Source organism: Procambarus clarkii, chromosome 33, assembly GCF_040958095.1.
Source record: "Procambarus clarkii isolate CNS0578487 chromosome 33, FALCON_Pclarkii_2.0, whole genome shotgun sequence".
Taxonomy (NCBI): Eukaryota; Metazoa; Arthropoda; class Malacostraca; order Decapoda; family Cambaridae; genus Procambarus; species Procambarus clarkii.
Window position 1 is genome coordinate 9005908 of NC_091182.1, and position 6523 is coordinate 9012430.

Sequence of the window (6523 nt, forward strand, 5' to 3'; positions counted from 1 at the left end):
GACTACAAGGTGGTTAAATTACTAGTTAGACTAGGATCCTCTGCTAGCCCAATCCATGCGGTGGTAGTGGATAAGATTCCTACGGACCTGCAGGTCACAGGATTAGCTCGCACTGCGAGACACCTTAAGCGAAACCGCATGAGGCTAGCGGATCATAAAATAAATTCCGATTGTCTCACAGATATTGGAATATTAATAGGCGCGGATCATTACTACAAGTTTATCACTGGATGCACTAGGCAACATGGTATGAATTTGTTGTCGTCCGCAGGTGGCAAATTGCTCACAGGACCCGTGCTTTTCAGACAAGGTCCAGCGCCCACAAACCAACAAACCAATAATGTAATTGTGGCGTGACTAGGCTTAGAGCAGTCACCCCTACGCTTCCGGGAAATAGCCGAGGACATTGAGTCTGACCCACCAATACATCGTTTGTGGGATTTAGATACGTTAGGCATCATCCCTGAGCAACCAAGTCCTGATGATACATGGACTTACCAGCAAAATCTGGATACAGTTGTCTACTCAAATAAACAATACTGGGTAAGACTTCCATGGAAGTTAGATCATCCCCAACTTCCAGTGAATTATTTTATGGCAGCCTCACAATTGCGGTCTCAATTAACACGACTGCAGAAGCAGCCAGACAAACTAACCATGTATCACCAACTTATCCAACAACAACTTGACAATAAGTTCATTGAAGTTGTTGAACACGATGACCGAAAAACAGGTCATTATTTACCTCACCATGCTCTGGTGAAAGACTCACTGACAACACCTATTCGTATTGTCTTTAATTGCAGTGCTAAAGTAAAGCCTAATAGTGTGTCTCTAAATGAATGTCTCCAAACGGGACCTAGCCTAACACAAAGGCTACATGACGTGTTGTTACAATTTCGCACAGGCATTTTTGCCTATACTGCTGACATCAGCAAAGCCTTTCTCCGAGTAGGATTGCAGGAGGAAGATCGTGACTACACGAAATTCCTCTGGTACAAGGATCCACTGGATCCTAACAGTGAAATAATCACCTATCGGTTTGCCTCTGTATTATTTGGTGCTACGTCCTCACCGTTTCTTTTGCAAGCAACATTAGACACGCATTTGAGGAAATCAGACAGCCCTTATAAGGCAACCATTAGCGACAACTTATATGTCGACAATTTCCAGGGGACAACTAATGATCAAGCTGATCTGGTAGAAATCTACCATGAGGCTAACCGTGAACTGTTAGGAGCTAATATGCCTCTACAGTCATGGGCCTCAAATAATAAACTGCTTAACCAGTTAATTGAGAAAGAATTTCCCGATTATCAGGTACCCAGTAAATTAAAGGTTCTAGGCGTGGAATGGAACACCAACACTGACGAGATGAATGTCAAGTCAGTGCAAACTGATAACTCAACCCTTACCATGAGAACACTGCTCTCATTTGTCAGTCAACCATTTGACCCTTTAGGCCTACTTAGTCCTATATTAATAAGGGGCAAACTCCTAATGCAGGAGTGCTGGCAACAACATATGGGATGGGATGATCCGTTACCAAGTGAGTTACAAGCCAAATGGCAAATACTCTCAACGGATTTTAATCAGTTAGGTGTTTTGAAATTTCCACGTAATGCTTCAGGACCAAACTTACCCACCAATTTGCACGTTTTTTGCGATGCCTCTGGCAAAGCATATGGCGCAGTAGTTTATTTAGTTAACAGTGCTCAATCAATTTTACACACATCAAAAGCTAGAGTTGCTCCCATCAAGAAGAGATCCTTACCTCAGATGGAGTTGACTGCATTGCTAGTGGGAGTAAGGTTGGCCCATTGCCTGGCAAAGACACTCAGTAATATCCACTTTGGTGAGATTGTAGTGTGGTCAGACAACGAGGCAGTCTTACAATGGGTAAGAAACAATAACAACAAGACTCCTTACGTCAGTAATCGCGTCAGGGAGATTCATGATTTATCCGCAAGTTATAAGTTTAGACATGTCCCTACTAAGGACAATCCTGCCGATTATTTATCAAGAGGATTGACATTAAAACAACTTGTCAAATCTTCGCTGTGGTTCAACGGACCTTCATGGCTTGTTGGTGGTCAGTGGCCCAAACAAAAGCCACAAGTCATAGTGACCAGTATTGTGGGATATTTGGGTTTGATTCTGATTAATTAATAATTAAAGTAGTAAATTAAATTACGAAGGACCACCCGCTTTTAAAGTAAAGAGGGAAACTGAGAATTTCAGATCATTAGATAAAATTCTAGAGAAAACCAGTGACTATGGAAATGACTAGAAAATATGATCATAAGAATAATTAATGGGCTGTATTATTAAAACCAAACCTCAAACACCTACATTGGGGGTTTATTACTGGAGGTCAGTACGTCCAGGAATCAGGGTGGTTCGTTCACTAATTCTATTAATAATAATCTAATCCTATAATTAATGTTGAATATAATATCATTCATACAAAGAAGAACATGAATATGAGCATAATAATGAGTTACAGTAAATCACACATTATGTTGTACATTCTGAATGTATCAAATTGCAAAGTTATGAATAAAAGAAATAAGCCTTAGCTGGTAATAGATTCCTTTAGATAACCCTGGCAGTCCTCTTAATCTCCAAGTCTGGTACACCGACGAATGACACGGTTAGCATGGAGAAGACAGCATGAGGAATTCGTCTCTCGAGCTGCAAGATAAATGACTACCAGTAGCAATTGATTTAACTACTCAATACATATTCAAGATTATTGATATCTACAGATAGAATTCTAATCACCTGTTATTAGGTGTTGTCTTGCCGCGTGACGTGCAATCACCCTACCATTAATACACTTACAGGACAGCATGAGGAATTCGTCTCTCGAGCTGCAAGATAAATGACTACCAGTAGCAATTGATTTAACTACTCAATACATATTCAAGATTATTGATATCTACAGATAGAATTCTAATCACCTGTTATTAGGTGTTGTCTTGCCGCGTGACGTGCAATCACCCTACCATTAATACACTTATAATAAAATAAGCATCAAATAAATAATTGCATCAATGCATCAAATATAATGCATCAAATAAAAGTACTTAACTGTGGGCACTGTGTAAGTATTAAGATTGCCGTAATTACGTATCCTAAATTCAGGTGAGCTTATCCTGGATTTGTACGTCTCAAGTTGGCTGATCACGTGTCGTCAGGAACCAAGTCTAGGGGTCCCTTATTTAACACCAGCACTAGTTGAAGATATTATCTGCAAGGTCGTTCACGCCTCACAGTGGCGGCTTTCATCTGTGGATAGACACACGTGTCCTATTTGCTGGACAATGGCGTCTTTTGTGAGTACGGTAAGCGCTGGTCTGCCTCTCTTCGGTTCCCCACGTGTACGTGTACCGACTCCCTCACCGACTGAGGATGGCGTCGCGTCCCTCCCCCCACGCCGAGTCGACGTTCATTACACAAATTATTGGCATGAACATTAAGATTTCTCGCATTCGCGCTTGAAACTCTAAAGACTAGACGGGTTTATTATTTAGAGGAACGGAATATTATTATTTAACTATTTAAGAATAGTAAAGATATAAGGGAGAGGAATTAATGTCTCCCCATAGCATTCATTGATGACGCTACCTCTATCGCGAGGTAAACGTTTTGATTCTAAAGCTCTATTCGGCTTTTAGTTAGAGAACCATTCGTCTGCAATCAGTTGCCATACAGAATGCTTTAATTATGGAGAATCATATTTAATTCTCACACAAATTGTATATAATGTGTTTTACTGTAAAGAAATCTGACGCAATACTGGCGTCAGATGACGTGAGAATTCTAGCCTAATGCACAGATGAATTATTAGTACAGGAGAATTCTACCAGTTGTTAATTTTACTTACTACAATATTAATATGGTTAGTAATAAGTAATGAGAATACAACAATGCTGTATTCGATGTTGGAAATATCCAACAAGTATCGCCGCTCCCATGAAGGAACCAGAGCCTCAGCGAACATTAGCCATTAATCCTCATCATTATTCTAATTTAAGCAAATTGTTACGAGTGACTGCACACGTGTTTGATTTTCTCTCTAAAGTAGGGATTCGACACAAATTTCCCAATCCTGTTCACTATTGGATTAAGCGGGCGCAGCAAGAGACTTATGGAAGCGAATTTGAGAATCTTCCGGATAAACTCACTAAATCTCTGGGCATCTGGTACGATGTCGACACTCATAACATACTACGATGTGGAGGACGTTTGCTACATGCAAAAATTGACTTAGACACTAAGAACCCAATCCTTTTACCTCGCCACCACATCATAACTAAACTTTTTGTCTTACATCACCATCAACATGGTACCCTACATGGTGGAGTTTTAGATACTCTCACCGACCTTAGACAAAAGTACTGGCTTCCTCAAGGTCGTCAGACTGTTAAGACCATTATTAAATCTTGTGTAATCTGTAAGAGATACGACGCTAGAGTCTGTCCTTACCCAGGACCTCCTCCACTCCCAGAAGAGCGAGTAGTTCATCTTCGTCCATTCAAAACCACTGGAGTAGATTATACAGGAGCCTTACTCCTCACTGGTAACCCAGATAATATACCAGTGAAGGCGTACATTTGTCTCTTTACCTGTGCTACAACCAGAGGCGTGCACTTAGAGGTCACCCCAGACATGAGTGCTGAAGCTTTCATTCAAGCTTTCCGCAGATTTGCTGCCCGTCGATCATGTCCTAGATTAATGATATCAGACAACGGATCTAATTTTGTAGCGGGAGAAAGTTGTTTGCGAGAAGTCTGGAACCACCCTGAAGTGCAATCAGTCTTACAAAGAAGACAATGTCACTGGAAATTCATAGCACCAAGAGCCCCTTGGCAAGGTGGGTTCTATGAGCGAATGGTAGGCACAGTCAAAAGATGTCTAAGGAAAACGTTACACCGACAAAAGGTCAGTTACTCAGAACTCCAAACTATTGTTGTGGAAATCGAGGCGCGAGTCAATAACCGCCCGATCACCTACCTGTCTGATGATTACACCCAGAGAGAACCACTGAGCCCCTCTCACTTGATCCATGGAGGTCTACTGAGCCCTCTCATCCCCTTAGCCGAAGAGGACCCAGTAGACCCGTCCCATGTGACCAGAGGAGACTTGGTGGAAAGCTACCAGCATCTTTCTAGAGTTATTAACAGGTGGAATGAGGTGTGGACTCGAGAATACCTCACAGCTCTACGAGAGTACCACTACGGAGCTTCGAGTCCTTACAATAAGGTACAATTAAAACCTGGAGACCTTGTACTAGTCGACAGCGACGGACCAAGGTCCGAGTGGCCTATAGGAAAAATCGTCACCATTCACCCAGATCGACAAGGTGTCCTAAGAGTGGTTAAGGTCTTATGCAAAGGCAACACTACTCTAAAAACTTTAGAGAAGCTGGTTCCCCTAGAACTGACTGAACAAGAATATCAGTCAGATCCAGTTTCCCCAGTAATTTCAGAGGACAATGAATTTGTTCCTCCAAGCAACCGTCCCACTAGAGCTGCAGCTCAACAATGTAGGCGGAATTTGCGAGCCTATTATAACTCTGAAGAAGAATAATTTCCTTCATTTCCCACTAAGAAAACTGTGCTGATACTACGATGTGATATCACGTAACGAAACATTACGCGTCACTATGACCCAAGATATCGCCTCACTGTAGATTCTGTTAGTTTAAATCGGGAGAGTTAAAATTTATAAACATTGTGTAGGCTACAAACAACATGTTTCAGTCGACATGTAAATAGCAAGATTCAAATTCTTGTAAGTCCTTGATAAATCCAGGACGTTCGTTATGTGTGTGTACTACCATACTAACATACTAATATACTAATGTATTAATCTTAACATCACTTCGGGATAGGTCAGTACAACACAGTACACTGCGACCCTGAGATTCCCCCCCCGGAGTTATGTTGGATATTTCCAACATCGAATACAGCATTGTTGTATTCTCATTACTTATTACTAACCATACTTAATATTGTAGTAAGTAAAATTAACAACTCGTAGAATTCTCATGTACTAATAATTCATCTGTGCATTAGGCTAGAATTCTCACGTCACCTGACGCCCGTATTGCGTCAGATTTCTTTACAGTAAAACACATTCTATTCAATTTGTGTGAGAAATTAATACGATTCTCCATAATTAAAGCATTCTGTATGGCAACTGATTGCAGACGAATTGTTCTCTAACTAAAAGCCGAATAGAGCGTTAGAATCATAGCGTCTACCTCACGATAGTGTTAACGTCATCAATGAATGCCATGGGGAGACATTAATTCCTCTCCCTTATATATTTACTATTCTTAAATAGTTAAATAATAATATTTCGTTCCTCTAAATAATAAACCCGTCCAGTCTTTAGAGTTTCAAGCGCGAATGCGAGAAATATTAATGTTCGTGACAATAATTTGTGTTATGAACGTCGACTCGGCGTGGGTTGGAGGGACGCCATCCATCCTCAGTACGCGGACACGTGCAGA